The 17,488-nt window shown below is 41.8% G+C and overlaps 1 protein-coding gene across 3 annotated transcripts in view; it reads right to left on the bottom strand.

Annotated features, from left to right (window-relative positions):
• The window catches only part of BANP (BTG3 associated nuclear protein), a 124,466-nt gene that overhangs the window by 29,186 nt on the left and 77,792 nt on the right, over positions 1–17,488 (bottom strand). The window lies entirely within an intron of this gene.

The raw sequence follows: 17,488 nt of genomic DNA, 5'->3' as shown, positions 1-17,488 counted from the left end.
CATCCGTGATGTGAGACCAGAGAACACACAGAGCCCAACGTGCCAACTGACCCCACAGCAGCAGCCAAGCAGCTCCTCCCCACCCCCAGGGAACCGTTTGTGTAAAGAACACGAGCTTTCATGTCTTCACAAAGGGCCTGGCCACCACAAAATCATCTGCTGATTACCCAATTAATGCAATCAACTTGTCCAAGAGAAGAGTTGCAAGGACTGAGTCCTTCAATTAAAGTCAAGAGGACAAATGAAGAGTGTGTTTATTGCTTTTCCAGCACCAACAACCCCATTCTTTCCGTAAATTATTGGCAAAAAATCCATAAATTATTCAATATATTAAGTCCAAATTTAAAAGGAAAACACTGAGAAGACACTTGTTGAAGCAAATTCTGTAGAATTATTTGTGCTACAAATTTAAGCACAGAAAGCCTTTTATAAAAAAACAACTTTCTCGACCCCTTAAAAATATTTTTTCCTATATGTTTTTTTTTCCCCTGATCTTTTTCAGAAAATCTGGTGTACCTGGTATGCAACCAAAAGTGACTAATTGAGAGACAAGGGTAGGAGGATGAAGCTGGAATGTGTTTGGGTCACATGAACTCCTAACCCTGGGCTGGATGTCAGGTTTGCAGCCTTTGTTTGGTCTGTCTCACCGGATGCTTTCCTTGGCATCAGGACAGGTGAGGGTTTTTTAGTCTCTGCAAAACCCTGAGCAGGCAGTTTGATGTTAAAGAGAAGAGCCCTGACTGAAGCTTTGGCTGGGATATTAAATTCTAAATCCTAAGAACCTCATAAAAGACAAAAATAGTCTTATAAATATTTATAATTTATTCTTATTACATTTTATTTGTTACTGAAGTCTGAACCATGGAAAATTACACCGAAGCCATCGAGCTTAGCAGGGATGTGAAAGGCCATTTTTAACAGATAAACAGAAAGGCTTCTAAATAAATCCTGTAAAGCTCCTAATCCAAGACAAACATGATGATTAGGATTGGAGGATGCTCCTGCAGAGCATTGTTGGGTACTTTAATTGTTTCATGGGGTAGAAATAAACCCCTCCTGACAGGACAGAGACCGCAGTTAAAAGCTGGAGAACATCTGGGGATTTTATACACCCTTAAAATGGCTTCTTGTGCAATGGTCACTAAAAAAAGATTGGGAAACCAACTAATTTTCCTGTGAAAATAATTTGGGTATATTCCTGCTGGAACTCCTGAACTGTGCCATTGGTTTTCCCAGTGGCAGGAACAGGTTTTACAGGCCCAAGCTGAGACTACACCCTGGAGAAGGATGGGCTTTGCTGGGTCCCTGCTCTGCTGGCAGCTCTAGTGAGAATTGGATGTTCATGGAATCATGGAATATCCTGAGCTGGAATGGATCATTGAGTCCAACTACAGGACACCCCAAAATCCCACCCTGCGCCTGAGAGCATTGTCCAAACATTCCCTGAGCTCTGGTGCCGTGCCCACTGCCCTGGGGAGCCTGTTCAGTGCCCAACCACCCTCTGGGGGAAGGACCTTTCCCTGATATCCAACCTAAACCTTCTCTGAAACAGGTTAAAACTGACAATCAAGAGGTCAGAACTGGAATTTTAGGATGTTCCTTTCCAATACTATCTATCAATTCCAATTAAACTAAATTTAAATACATGTCAAAAATTTATCTGCCACTTGGTCTTAAGTCTCACATGACAAATAAACATCCCTTACATTTACAGTGAAATTTGAATCATGGCCAAATTTCGCCCTCTGACAGCTCCTTGCACCAGTAACTGTTTCAGGCTCTTCTTTTTGAACAAGTGACAGAAACTGGGATCATGATGCCGTGCACTGGAACACCCTTTGGATTTCCTGTGAGGGTGGTGAGGCCCTGGCACAGGTTGCCCAGAGAAGCTGTGGCTGCCCCATCCCTGAAGTGTCCAAGGCCAGGTTGGACGGGGCTTGGAGCAACCTGGGATAGTGGAAGGTGTCTCTGTCCCTGGCAGGAGATGGGCTTTAAGGTCTCTTCATCCCAAACCATTCCATGACGCCATGATTTTAGTTAAAACAAGACTTCTGTTTGTTTATTCTCCTACCTGGAGTTCTTTGCCCATAGGGGCAACATTATCATCCAAAAAAGAAGTTGCACTTGAAGCTGTTGCAATGAAACATAACTGGTCACCAAATGAAACAAAATGCATAAATAGGAAGGGAGAAAACAGCAAGCTCAGACTTAGTTTTATCCTCCTTCTGTGTATTTAACCTACATTCTTCAGGCAGGAAGAGGCCGGATAACAAACTGATTGTCTTTTTGTGTGAATCACCTCCATTCTGGACTTTTTTTCTCTTAGCCTTCTCATAACCTTGCAATCCAATAATGATAAAATTCCAGAGATGTTACAGAGATGAGCAGAGTATTTAATTGAAGTGTAGTGCTACAGATATGACATTTCGAATCAGGCCTGGACTTGGCTGGACAGATTCTCTAATACAATAAAAATAGCCTTTTCTTTCCCACATTTTACTATCTGTCTTTGTTTATTCAACCATTCAGCAAACCCAGCTGGATCACAGGCATTGTCATCAAAGAAACATTCTAGGTCAGCCAGAAGTGGATGCCAATTGTCTAAAAATAAATAGAGGCTTTGTCACTGGAGTATAATTTTAAGGCCCCTGTAATGAATAATGGAATTGAAAATCTTTCCAAACAAGTGGGATACACTGATTTCAAGCAGAAAGATTTCACAGTTGTTGTAAGCTCCAGATAACCTAATTTTCAGTTGATTTCAATAAAAATGATATACAGAGAAGCTTGTTAAAAGGTTTGGTGTTGTTTTAAATACTTAAAGAGCTGCAGAATACCCTGGAAGATGAGCCCAGCATTTACCTGTCACACAGACATGGAACTGAAATGCTGTGGGGAACCAATTTCCTACAGGTCACCAAGTGGCAGAACTGGGATCAGATTTCACACTTCCCAGCTCTTATCCCCGATATAATGCACAAATTATTTCCTCTAAGCTAAAAGAAGAGACAAGATAAGCCCACATGGCTTTATCAGCTCAGCCTAATTGCTAAAGATCTTAAAGGAGCTGAACAAGGAGCAGAGCACCTCCAGAAGTCCAAGATGTTGTAACAACCACAGCGTGGCCCTGGAAATATATTGATTTAAAGAAAACACTTAGCTAAATTCCTTCCCAAAAGTTTTTAAAAGCTACTTCCTCAATGGATAAATAGCAAGGTTTTCCAGCTGACATTAAGCCAAGGCTCATCAGCAAAGCCGGGATTTTGTCTCGAGTGCCTGAGGAGTAAAAGATCATGTGGAAAGATCATTGTAAACCTGGAAATCAAAGGGAGTTTTGTTCCATTTTCTTTGGTCTTTGCTAAATACTATGTGGAATATTTTCCAATTTTTTCGACCCAGCTCGAGGTGCCCTAAAAACAGGGTGGTGAAGGGAAGATTGACACCCAAAAAGAAGTGGCATTGATATGAACAATCTCCTGAATATTTACTGTCAGTGTGTCGAAGCACCAAAGTTTGAAGCAGAATCACAGAATCCTTAAGGTTGGAAAGCACTTCCAAGATCGAGTCCAACCATCCCCAGCACTGCCACTGACCCCTGTCCCCAGGTGCCACATCCACAAGGCTTTTAAATCCCTCCAGGAACAGGGACTCCACCACTGCCCTGGGCAGCTGTGCCAGTGCTTTACAACCCTTTCCACGAGGAAATTTTCCTTGGTATTTAATCCAAACCTCTCTTCCTCCTCTCGTCCTGTCCAAAAGAACCAGTCCTGTCCAAGTGCCAGGGAAGGCCAAAGATCGGGGTCACTTCCAGTGAGTTAGAAATGTTATCATTTCAATTTTTTTAGAAAATACTGGGTTTGCCCCCAATTCCATCAACTTGCTGGAATGAATCCCACCTGGCAAAATGAATTCAAGAATGAAGAACACCACAAGCATTTTAAAGATAAGAATTTCAGAATCCTTAAGCTACACTCAAGGTACTTCTTTGTTTTCTCCTGTCCCTTCACAAAGGAGGAGGAAGAGGAGGGGAACCTTCCACCTCCAGCTATGCCAGGAGGGCAGGACAATGCCAGGACAGGCTGCACATTGTAAGGGTTCATGTTTTGTACATAAACTTTTGGAGCAACTCAGTTTCTACAAGAATAAAATACTATGTATTAAGGAGCTTCCCAATGCAGGAACAGCCTCAGATTTTTTGTGAACACTTTTAGTTGCTCTACTCCCTCATACCATTAGTGAGGGGACTTTTCATCCAGTTCCACTTCACACTGGCAACAAAGGAGCTGAAAAGTAGCAATTTTGGCTTCCTGTCCAACACTCAATGGATTATATGGCATTAAGGAATGGCCTCCATCCCCAAGAACCATAAATTCAAGTCCTAAACCAACAAAGTCTGTCAATATTTCTTTTACAAATCAGTCACTGCATTGATCTTCACTGAACTCATCGTGTTTTTCGCTTGTTCAGTATTTTGAAATCAGGATAAAAGGTCCAAAGAATGACACAGTAACTGAGTGAGATTCAAGGGAATATAATCCACTGCTTTATGTAAAACCAGGGAATTACTGAACTCACTGCTGGCCTTCTGGCATTGCCTCTGTGACACATAAACCCCCTTATGCTTTTAACTTCTGATGTTGCTGTAAAATATTTTAGAAATTATCTTATATCTCTTCAGAAGGAAATCCAACCCTCCATAAGCTGCAGAAATTGTTTGAAATCTAAAGTAAACCATCCCAGACACAATAATTTTCTTTTCTAATTGGCTGGAACTTCGCTGCTCCTTAAAACAACCCCTCCAGTGCTCTAATTCCACAAGTGTTACAACTCAAAAGTTTCTAATGTTTCTCAAAGTGCTCATGATAAAAATAGTCTGGAAAAAAAAAACCTTTCAACGAGCTAAAAAAAAAGGAAGAAAAGGTTTAGCACGTTTTTCTCATCAGGTTGGACTGGAGTTTTCTATTAAAGTTATTCCAAGAGAGAAATGATTCACACTCCCCAAGATGAAATGCTGAGAAATCTGTGGTATCTTCCATCCTCACCCTGCCCACTCCGATGAGCCTGGAGCAATGGGAATTGGAAGCCACAGGATTGACAGGAACGTGGAGCCAATGCTTCCCAGCCTCCCTGGGAGAACATGTCGGATCCTTGTGACCACAAACTCGCCTTTGTTTACTCTGTTGTGAAATACTTCATATTCTGATCAGTGCTGGGGCTGAAAGAGGCCTAATGAATAAAATGTGCTCCAGAGATAATCCACAGGCTGTTGTGAAGGCAATTCCCTGTAAACATTGATACACAAACCCTGCCCTGAAGATCCAGGAGATAAAGGCTGGCCCAAGTTCCTCGGAGAACAACCTCACAGTGTTAATTGACAGAAAACAAGGGAAAACATTTATCAACACCTTTATCTCTTCTGAAGGAAGAAATGAAAGCACAAGGACTCAATAAACATCATTTTCTCCTCCTGAGGAGACACAGGCAGGCAGCACTCAAAAAGCTGACAGGAGAACACAGGTTGTTCTGCACAGCTGGAAGACTTTACTCCTCCTAAATTAATGGACAATCTGGCCCCGTGTGGTGGTTTTGTGCTCCCCCAGTGCTGACACACTTGCTGGAGCAAAGCTTTGCTGGGCTTTTCTTCCCCACTGGCTCCATGCAGGCACAAAGACTTTCACACCACCTTGCCCAGGCTCCAGCTGCTCCAAGGCCTTGACATCACATCCCCCTTCCAAGTGAGAACTTAGAAACACATGAAATTAAAAAGATTTCAAGCCCAACATTAACATCACATGAAATATTTCCAGTCAAATCTGTGCTTGTTGTTATTTATTTCCCAGTCAAGAAAACACTCAGTGCCACTGCTGGAACCTGCTGGGCTCCCTGGTGCTGCTGAGCTACTGGGGGTTCTCACTGCCTTGGAATTCATCACCTCATCCTACACCCCAGCCTGTTTGAAATGATTTCTGGCAAAATCACCTTCTTTCCTCCTGGAATTCATGCTTTAATCTCCCACTACTGTATATTGTGCCTTGCTGGGCTGCCTCTCACACACAATCACAGGACAAGTCCATGAGACATCCCTGCTCCTTGTAATCCTTTCCTATTGCAGCCCCACATGGTGCCTTTTTCATAAGATAAAACCAGAACCACCATCAGTATGTTGGCCTCCTCAGATCTTTGAGTCCATGCCTGTCAGACACCACTTCCTATGCCACGGAGACATCCTTGTTTTCACTCTTCCCTTGGACAAAATTGCTATTCTGCAATTTAACAGTACCCAGGACAAGGGTTTGCAAGGGTTTGCATGGGTCTGAGGCTACTGGAAAATTCTGGATTACAAAAGATTTAACAATCTCAGTGTGTCTTTTCAAACACTTGTTCTAAACAATACACCTAAAATTTCTGACATGGGCATGGAGTGATAGAACAAGGGGGAATGGCTTCAAACTGCCAGAGGGCAGTTAGGTGGGATATTGGGAAGGAGTTTTTCCCTGTGAGGGTGGTGAGGCCCTGGCACAGGTTGCCCAGAGAAGCTGTGGTTGCCCCATCCCTGGAAGCGTTCCAGGCCACGCTGGACGGGGCTTGGAGCAACCTGGTCTAGTGGAAGGTGTCCCTGCCCATGGCAGGGGGTGGACAAGATGATCTTTAAATTCCCTTCCAACCCCAACTGTTCCATGAAAACCCTAGTTTTCTACCTCAGATAAAATCTCCTCGAGCCATTACCAGGCCTACTGAACTCACTGGAGATCAGCTGCCTCCTGCTGTAATAGTTTGGAGTATTTTCTGCACGATGCCAAGCTCTGTGGTAGCCCTGGCAGCTCCAGCCACGCTGGGTCTGGATCTGGCCAGGTTTTGCTTGTGTGTAGTTGGTTTTGATCAGGTTGACATGTACTAAATTTAACTCTGGTCTTTGTTCCACTGTGCTTTTGGCAAAAACTCGAGAAACAACGTCTGCAAACACAAAATGTCTCACAGTTGTGAGTTCCACTGGCTGATCATATATCTGCAGTCAAAACACAACCGTTCTCCTCTGGTGGGACATCACCCATTTGCTCTATTTGGCAATACCAGCATGGTCAAGGCTCAGCTGGACTCTCCCAAGGGATCATGGAAACCTTTCTCACAGCTGCATCAGAGCCAAACCTCCTCCTCCTTTTCACTGGACTGGTGCATAATTATTTTATAACAATCTCACATCCCAGTCCCTGAGCTCTGGCTCCTGATTACACACAGGGAAAACGTAAAAAGTCAGGAAGTTGAAGCCACTCTTGTCCTGTCACAGTCCTTGGGACTCCTGTGTTTGGTTCTTTGGGGTTTGGGGGGTGCAGGGTACAGAATTTTGGATTTATAATTATTCCACAAGTTATCTTTATCCATCAGCATTCTTTGGTTGCTGATTCAGACAGTTCCTCACTTAGGAATCTCTTCTGCATCTCTCCCTAATGTGTCTAGGACAGCACAGGAGTCGTAGCTACACCTTCAGTATAACCTTTTTGCACACTCCATGTTGAGCTTCTCCACATGGGTTACAAACCCATTGCATGAATTTGATGCTCTACATGGAGATTTCTTTCTTGTCTCTTTTTTTAAACTTTAAACTCAGCCCCAAGACCTCTTTGGAAAGACATGGAAGAGCAGTGCTCTCCTTCCTCGCTCTTCCCTCTGCCCCAGGCTCACCCACCTCCAGGTATCACCTTTCCTTCTGCTTCCAGATCTCCCCAGTGCACAAACTGACCCACAGCCTTGGCTTTAAACCCCACACCAGCTCCTCCCTTCTCCATGGGGCCCTTCCCAGTGCACCACAACTCCAGAATGTTATTTCTTGCCGTTCCTCCCAGCTGAGAACACATCCAAATATAGTGACAGAGCTGCTGAGGCTCAAAAGAAATTTTTCTAGCACAGAATACAGACAACAAACATGCATCCAGTCAATAAATCCTTTTGGCAGGGAAAACTGTCCCCCTGGGCTGTCCCTTGGCCATCACTGCTTTGTGTGAGCAAAACCAGGCTGTAACATTCAACAGAGCGTCTCTGGGGTTCAACTGAACTCAAACGATAATCTGAAAAAACTGTCTCTTTTAAAGAGATTAAAACACAAATGAAAATATAATTATGCTTTTTAGGGGCTATTGTTGTGACCCTCCTGTCCTGGGGAGGAGGCAGAGCTGCTGGATTCACCAAAATGAAATATTTAACAAATGGGTTTCTGCTCCACTCCAGCTCTCTGAGCCACATGGTTTGTGGCTCCAGGTCTCTTCTCCTGTGGTATATTTTCCCTTATGCCCAGCAGCCTTCCAGTGCCTAAAAGGGTTCTAAGAGAGCTGGAAAGGGGCTTTGGATAAGGGCCTGGAGAGACAGGAAAAGGGGGAATGGCTTCCCACTGCCAGGGGGCAGGGTTAGATGGGATATTGGGAAGGAATTCTTCCCTGTGAGGGTGGGGAGGCCCTGGCACAGATTGCCCAGAGAAGCTGTGGCTGCCCCAGCCCTGGAATTGTCCAAGGTCAAGTTGGACAGGGTTTCGAGCAACCTGGTCTAGAGGAAGATGTTGGGGTTGGAATTGTATGAGTTTTAAGGTCCATCCCAACCCAAACCATTCCACGGTTCCATGATTTCGTGCCCACAGCAGCAGAGCTGCAGCTGCAGCTTTTACCCCGAACCAAGAGCCTTGTTTTGCTGGACAAATTGCTCCTGCTTTGAACAACACTTTGCTTCTGAGGCTCTTCCATCTGATTGTTATCAAGTTTGATCTCTTATCATAGAGACAATAAAAAATCCTTTATAATGGAAAAAAAGTGGTTCTTGAAGCTTTGATCAGTCACCAGGTTTTCTATTTCACCCACTTTTAGCGCCTTTTGTCTTAAAAGCTAAAACTGCATCTTTTCCCTGTATTTCAAATCCAACTGGAATGCAGCTCTGCTCCCATTCCTTTGATCCAATTTCCCACTTACCTTTGTCTTTCAGAGTTAAAAGAAAATGAAGTGTCTCAAATGTGTCCAAAGCAGCTATTCCTGCCCAGTCCTATTCCTTTGTGTTGGGCTCAGTCCATTTTTGTTTAAACTTCCCTGTCCACCTCAGAGATTACATCCAATGCATGTTTTACATCCTCTGCTCTCCCACTGAGGATATTTTCTGTTTTCCTTTCATGCCTTGTACCATATGGAATTCAGCCATCACAGCAGAGTCTTGAAAAATCCCATGTGCACATTTGTGCTGCTTCTTTTAAAAATTCTGTTTCCTGCTCCAAGTTGGCTTTACAAAAAACCAACATAACCTTCGCTACGTGTATTTTGTCTCAAAAATCCAGCTTTTAAGCTGAATTATTGCACCTTGCTGGTGAGGGCCACAATTCAGATTTTTCCTGAAATAAGGTTTTGGGAGCTCTCATGTTGCTACCAAGTGAAGCTGTGGAGGATGGATTGATTATATAACAGGACAGGATTGATTTATAATAAAAAATATGATATTGAAGTGGTCTCAAACAGCTCAGTTGAAACACCACTAACATGAGAATATCAAACCGCCACGAGGAAAATGAGAAGGAAAAATCCCAGTGGTACCTTTGTAGTTTCTAATCTTGATTACCACTCACTCCAACACTGATTTCTACATGAAGTCATAACTTGAGATCACATTTATGGTGTTGTGCCAGACCCTTTGTGCTTCAGCTGCTCTGGGATAAAAGGTTTTACCTGGAATCCCCACAGGACCGAGTTGCCCAAATCCCTCTGAATTTGAGAAAGGCTTTGAGGTCTTTGAAAACCATTCCCCAAAAGTGGCACCAGCATATTCCAGAGGCATTAACACAGTTTATCCATGAAGTCTGAGCTAAAAGCACGATCCAGGGGAAATGTGAGGCCAGGCAGGAGCCTTTGATGGGGTATGAGAACACAGACCAGGGAAACCAAAGCACAGCCAAAATATAAAGATTTTTAAGGAGCCAAACTTTTCCTGGAGCAACCCAAGAAAAAAGATGCCAAAGACTCTCCTGAGGGAAGAACAAGCCCCTGATTAAATGTATGGATGACTACTGTAAATAAAATGTAGGAGAGAAAGTCTAGTTTTTGACCTAAAAAGAGCAGCTCAGAAATGCATCAAAGGACAAAACCCCAAGTTTTATTTAAGCTAAATCTCCAGACAGTTCTATATATTCCTGAGAACAGAAGGTTCATTTTTGACCTGGTTTTCCACAGGTAAAACAACCCCAGCATGAAAATAATTCTACAACAACTTTAATGTTTCCAGGTCACACTGAAAAAAATATTGGAGTCTCAGAAAGTCTGTGCAAACCTGAGCCTGGGTTCTGTCAAGCCCAAAAAACTCTGTGAACTCTCCAAAACAAAGGCTCCTGCTACCTGTCAGCACTGACCCCAAAGCACAGAAACAAGGTCTGGGCTTCTTGTGATCCAACCTCCTCTAAAAGAGGTATCTGGGGCCTCCATTTCAGTGAGTTCCCTCTTCAACTCTTATATAATTCTTGAGGCATCAGACCTTAACAGACATGTTATAACTCTTCCATGATTTAAAACAGAGATTTGAAGTGAAATGTTGCCTTGTGTCCGTCAATTTATAGGAGGGGGAAGGAAATAATTAACACTGAAAAGTCTCAGCAAGGAAGAGAAGGGCAAACAACAGGAACAAACCCATCTGTGCTGCAAACTTCTACATGAGGACAAATTTCTTTTGGGGATTCAGATACCAAAATTCTGTTCTATCCACATATATATATACAAAAAAAATGAAATATAATATAAATATATATATATTATTTATATATATATTAATATTATTATATAATATAGTATCATTATATATATTTATATAATATAAATATATATTATATATATGTATTTAAGTGTTACATATTTCCTCTGTATTTTCTAATGGAGGAAGCCCAATTTTCTTTGAGAGCTGGTTTGAACCATGATGCAGGTGAAGATTTAACTGCTTAGGAAGCACAGTCCATGTGTTTCCAAAATATCCCAGCCAGGATCATCTCCCTTGCCTTGGGATGCTCTAGAATCCCACCCTGTGTTAACCTCCAGCCCTTCTTTTATGAGTGAATTGTAAAACTTTGCTCACTGAAACAAAATACTTCCTTCACAATCTTTCTGAGAAAACCCAGAGCTCCCAAATATTCCTTGGAATTGTTCTTTTCATTCCTTGCAATACTGATTGGAAAAAATAATGGGAAGTGTTCCTTCCAATTTTTCCCTTCTTGTCTTATCTATGGACTGACATCTTTGCACTGTCCAGAACTGCAGAGTTGAAGGAAAAAGTTGAATTTTAAAGCAATTTTCTCTCAGAATAGATCTAAAAATGCCACATGTGAGTCCACCTGCACTCCACCTACTCTTAATTCCATGGGAATAAGGAGCACGTATGTCAGGAAAATTGAACATAGATAACTTTTTGCCTGTCCTGGATCATTCCTTCCAGTGGGATGTTCTGGACAGATAATGTCAGATCCACCATAAAAATTAATGGACCATAAAACCAAACACATCAGTCTCCCAGGCAGCTGCTCCCTCAGTATGTGCAAGTTTATTCTCTTTTAAAAGAGAATAAGGCAGATTGGATTTAATTTTAAATTATTTTTTAACACTGAAAATAATAGTTTCTTAATAATAATTTCTAAATTTTATTTAATTACTTAATTAAAACTTGATTTAAATGTAAATAAATTTAATTTTTAAGAAATAATTTTTAATTCTGTGTTGAATGCTGTAAAATGAAGTATTTTGTAAATGCTTGGTTTTGCTCCCATATTTCCCTCCTTTTACTGCTTAAGAGGAGTAAAATGCCCAGAAAAGCAGTGGATGCCCCATTCCTGGAATTGTTCAACCCAAACCATTCCATGATAGTGCAGTTTTTTATTGCAAGAACTTCTCAAATAAGGGAAAAAAGGAAGTCTGGGAATTTTTTTTATCTTTTGATTTTTGCACTTGGTCGGGTTGAAAGCAACTCAAGGGGTTTATTTCATTCACTTTGCACCAATTTTTGCTTTAATAATAATAATTACAGGCCAAAGGCAAACAGATGGCAAAGCAAGTTATCATTTTAATAGAATGTTTTACTTGAAATGGAAAACAATTCTCAACAAATTCAACATTTGGAATTAATCTGAGATCTGTAGAAATTCAGAAAAAATCCAAAAGAAATGTCAGTTCTTGTACTGACATCAAGGTCTGGCTTAATAAACCTCAACCCAATTAAGTGCAATGGCTCAGGAATGTGACTTTTAAGTCCTTTTGCTTGATCATTAATGTTTGGAAATGCTTGGAATAAGGGCTGCTGGATGCCCCTGTGCCAGAGCAGGATGGGAGCTGGGAAAAACCAACTTGTCATTTGTGTTTTCCCAGTCTAAGCAAAACAGATTTAAAGAAATACTATTCATTTCTAGGGAATAATTTAAATTTCTTTATGAATTATAGCTCCCTTTCTTACAATTATGCACAATCCACATCTTAAAGGATTTGAGTTTTTCCTTACAGGGAATTCTGAAGAGAAAAAAAATACATATTTTTCTGGAAATGTCAATTATTTAAGGAACAAAACAATTAGGAAGGTCAAAATGTCCCTCGGTCCATGTTGCCAAAGTCTGGGAACCTGGATTCCACTGTTATAATTTTACAATTTATATTGATTTTAGACATGAGGTTGAAAGGAAAAGCTTTTCTACTTGATATTTCAGGCAGGGAAAAGATAAATTAAAAATAAATACTTACGAAACAATCTGGCTTAGTCTGATGTAACAGAACAGGAAAAAAGATTAAAACTCTGTTAAAAACAGGGAATGTTGGTGCTTCACTGTGGAAAACTCTGGCTTTGTAAGGATGTCATTCCTTATTCAACAACCAAGTCAGTGTTGGTTAACTGTCACCAGTGAGAAAAATTTCGGCTCTTTTAAAGATTAGGGACAGATTTTTGAAGAAATCAAGTTTGACACAATCTCCAAATCTATTCCAGTGTCTTCCCATAACAATGACCAAGACATTACTCAATGCATGGAAAACTGAAGCACCTGTGGATCTTCAACAAAATAATCCAGGAAGGCCCAGATATTGCTAAACCAAGACTTGAACTTCAAAGCAAGACATCTAAATTCAAGTTTCCCAAAGGAAATGTCTAATGAAGACATTTGCAACTGATTTACCTAGAAAATATTCTTGTATAGTGATATTTTCCAAAAGAACATAAGAAAGTGACTCCTGGACAGTTTTAGCCGCCCATTTGTAGGTCAATCATCCAGAGTCCTGGATTTCCAGCATTCAGAATCCTGGATTTCCTCAGCTGCTACTTTTCTACTCCAGATAAAGTACATGGAGCCAAATGAAAATGATTTTAATTTGGAAAATCTCCACAGAAGATGAAAAGTCCCCACGTTTGGGGCTTTTCTAAAGTGACAGAAATGGTCCTGCAATACAATCATGGAGCTCCTGAGTGATTTTTGGTCCTTCTTAAAGTCCAGTGTTGGACTAAATGGCCTCCCAATCCTGACAAATCTCTTCACATCACTTGGAAAAGAATGTGGCCAATGACAAATGTTTCTGACAGCTCCATTCCCATTACACAAGTCCAAGTCATATTTGGTTTAATTCAGAACAGATGATCCACTGATCGCTCCTTTCTTCAGCTTTCAGACAGTGCCTCTGACACATCACCACCGACCAGGAAAACACACACCAGAGTCCAACCATGTGGTGTTTGCCCACGTGGCTCTGGAGATCACGTCCTGTTCTCTGGGAGAGCACACAGAGGCAGAACTGTCCTTCCTTTGGGTGACTTCACACCGAAGGGACCCCCTCAGACACCCACAGAATGAGTATCACAGCAAAAATTTATCCTCACTGTTGACTTCTGGCACAGCTCTGGTGTAACATCCAGACTTGTTCTCCTCTCTCGACCCTTACAACCCATTTCTGCTGTCTGACACCCTTTTTATGGATTGATCTACTATGAACAAACCTCGCAGGAAAACACAATCCCATCGGAGTTACCCCCAACAGTCCCTGTGCCATTGTTGAAACACTGTCATTCACTTCTCAGAGCAAGGTCTCTGGGTCAGTCTCACTTTCTCCTCTCTACCCAGACAACTCCTTTGTTCACACTTCCCAGATGTTCTGGCCTTGAGCTGAACTCTGTTGAAGAAAATCTCAAAGATCAAAAATCTCCCAGCACAGTTCCAGAATTGAGAAGTCCTGAGCAGTGTTTTTTCTTTGTTTGCTGTTCCATCTCCTGGCACCAGCAAAATCAGCCTCCAACTGAATTCCATCCATCACAAAACACACACAAACTGAATGCAAGATGGGCTGGATTTGAGTCAGAGAATCATGGAATGGTTTGAGTTGGAAGGGACCTTCAAGATCATCTGGTCCCACCTCCTGCCATGGGCAGGGACACCTTCCACTAGACCAGGTTGCTCCAAGCCCCGTCCAGCCTGGTTTTGGACACTTCTAGGGATGGGGCAGCCACAGCTTCTCTGGGCAACCTGTGCCAGGGCCTCACCACCCTCACAGGGAAGGATTCCTTCCCAATATCCCATCTAATCTTGCCTTCTGGCAGTGGGAATCATTCCCCCTTGTCCTGTCAGTCTAGGCCCTTGTCCAAAGTCCCTTTCCAGCCTTTTTGAGGATGGTACCTCTCCTGTGTGATTCCTGTGGGATGAGATCCCTCGTGGCCAGTGTCACCCCAACCCATAACAAACAGTTAACTGGAAATCCCACTAACATGATAAGTAACACCATTCCAACACTTCCTCCTGGTGAACTCCGTGACACTTCTGCTGTTCAACACAAATATTTAGCAACATTCCAGCAGAATGGAATGACATATTTTAGGAGTAAAAATAGTTGTAAAAAAAAAAAAAAAAAAAAAAAGAAGCACTTTATAAACCAGATTCATTCATAATCAACCCTGGTTGGAGCCCAGAGTTTGTATCAAAGGAAAAGACTATCTCTGTGTGAAGGAGTTTTGCTTCCAGCCCAGGCAGGAACTGATAGATCCAACTGGATAATTGATGGAGTCAGGATACAACAACTAATCCCAGCAGACCAGATCAAATCAAGTGAAGCAAGTTTATCATTTCAAATACTTGCTCCACAAAGAATTATGTTGTTCACAGAGCACTAAAGAAACGGCCACGGCCGATGGTTTTCTGAACAGACTTTCCAAGTGTTCCTCGGAGTAATACACTGATGTGCTCTGAATAAAGGAAATCTACCTCAGCTAATTAAAATAGAGCAGAAATTAAAACTGTGCTGTTGATGTGGAATTTTTATGTCTAAATTAAGCAACAAGGTGGTCATCTTGTAGTGGTTTTTTTTTAATATGGTGTGTTCCAACCAGCACAGGAATCTCAAATTTAGGATCTCTGATCATTCTTATTCAATTTATTAGAATTTATTAGATGAAATTTTTTTATTCCCTCAGCTAGTTTGAAATATTTTAAGGATTCTGGAAAATTGGCCTGAAAATAAAGTTGAACTACGGAAAGGATTAAATATATGAGCAACAGACAAAAGTCAACCAATTGGTCAAATCACACTTTGTTTAACTTTAACTTGTTAAAACCCTGAAAACTCTCTGTAAAGCACACAGGTTTTCTTCTACAAAGATAAACTTATTCTTAAGCTGAGCCACTGTGGTTGAAATTTTAAAAGGAGTGGGTTTGGTGCCTCAAACTTGGTCAAAAGCAACTGTTTTAACAGAGGGAAGACAAAAGAGAGGAGCCATTTCCCAATTTCAGATACTTCAGTTGGTCTCAAAAGGTTTCCAAAAGCCTTGACCACCATTTGGGAACTTCTCCAAAATTCCATTTATCATTTAACCCAGACAAGCAATCTGGAAACAGGTTTAAGTCATCAAGATTTACTGTCCAGTTTAACACAGAGGGAAGATTAATTAAGTTAATGGCCTGAATTATGCACCTGCCATTAAGTGACCTGATCTCACCTACACGTGATTTGGGTTTTCCTGGGGATGAAGGGAGATCTCTCCACACTGAACAGCTCAGGCTCTGCCAGGAGCAAGTGGTTGGTCCCAGCCATGGATTTCAGGATTTCAGTGAACCCACTGTCAACCCATCCTGGGCACTGACAGCCCAACTGTACCAACCACTGAGGTTGGAAAAGATCTCCAGGATCATCGAGTCCAACCTGTGACCAATCCCCACCTTGTCACCCAGCCCAGAGCACTGAGTGCCACAGCCAGTTGTTCCATGGATGGATCCCCTCCAGGGATAAGGACTCCATCACCTCCTTGGGCAGCCCCTTCCAGGGCCTGACAGCCCTTTCCAGGAAGAAATTCCTCCTCATATCCAACCTGAACCTCCCCTGGCACAGCTGGAGGCCGTTTCCTCTGGTCCTGTCCCTTGTTCCCCGGGAGCAGAGCCCGACCTCCCCCGGCTCCATCCTCCTGTCAGGGAGTTGCAGAGAGTGAGAAGGTCCCCCCTGAGCCTCCTTTTCTCCAGGTTAAACATTCCCCAGATCCTTCCTGGGCTGGAATTTGTAACATGGAGCACTGATTTCTGAGCACATGATGAAACCTCCCTAATATCTGAAACAACTGAGGTGGCACTGCTGGAGCCCAGGCAGAGAACAGGGACGGGCTGAGGGCAAACCTGCAGCACAAACAGGGCTCACATCACATGATGAGAAAAATCATAAATGAAGAGCACTAAAAAGAATAAACAAAACAAAAAAGAAATGATTTCTCTAGATTAGCCCAGCAAGATAGCTTTGTGATCACTGCTATTCTACAAGCTGAGATTTTATTACCAAAATCTCTAATAAGAGGCAGCTTAGACCTCTGCCTTCTATCAAGGTGGAGAAAATTATTTTTCCTTATATTTAAAAGATTATCATTTCGTATCTCATCTCTTCTTATTAAGTTTACAGCAATATTAAAACAAGATTTGGGTGAATAAAGAACATAATATACTCCAAAATAGAGCACATATTCTTTGGAGCATTATAAATGCTCCTGTCTGCTTGAATGGAATTTTAATGGAACAACCCACCTTCTTAGGAGAAAAATAATAAAAAAAAAAGATGACAGAAAATATTATCCTTTTCCAAAACCTTAATTAAACAATCTTGCTTTACAACTACCACAGATCACTCGAAGAACTGAGGGACTGTATCAAAGAAATACCTGTAAGAGATTAACAAATCACCTCTATTAATTCTTTCCACCAGTCAGAAGGTTTTTACAAATGGAAAGAAGTAATTTAAGAGGTGGAAAAAAAATCCTAATTCATATCAGTATTAAAATAAAGGCTGATTTTACTGTCTCTCTGGACATTTTGCTACTTTTGATCAGCAAGGCAAAGAAAAACAAGTTTGTGGTGTGAGAAAGGTATCGGTGAAAGGTTCCATCATCCAGAGACACATTGAACTGGGAATGGGGAATTCTGAGCAGGAGACAGAAATAGTTGCCTGACATAATGTCTAAATCTCGAGGAGCACTAGGAAAAAGCCTCTGCTGC

The sequence above is a fragment of the Manacus vitellinus genome, unplaced genomic scaffold, assembly GCF_001715985.3.
Source record: "Manacus vitellinus isolate BGI_N305 unplaced genomic scaffold, ASM171598v3 scaffold_10_pilon, whole genome shotgun sequence".
In the NCBI taxonomy this organism is placed as follows: Eukaryota; Metazoa; Chordata; class Aves; order Passeriformes; family Pipridae; genus Manacus; species Manacus vitellinus.
The sequence above is the reverse complement of the archived record's forward strand: the minus strand, read 5'-3'. Positions and strand labels throughout refer to the sequence as shown.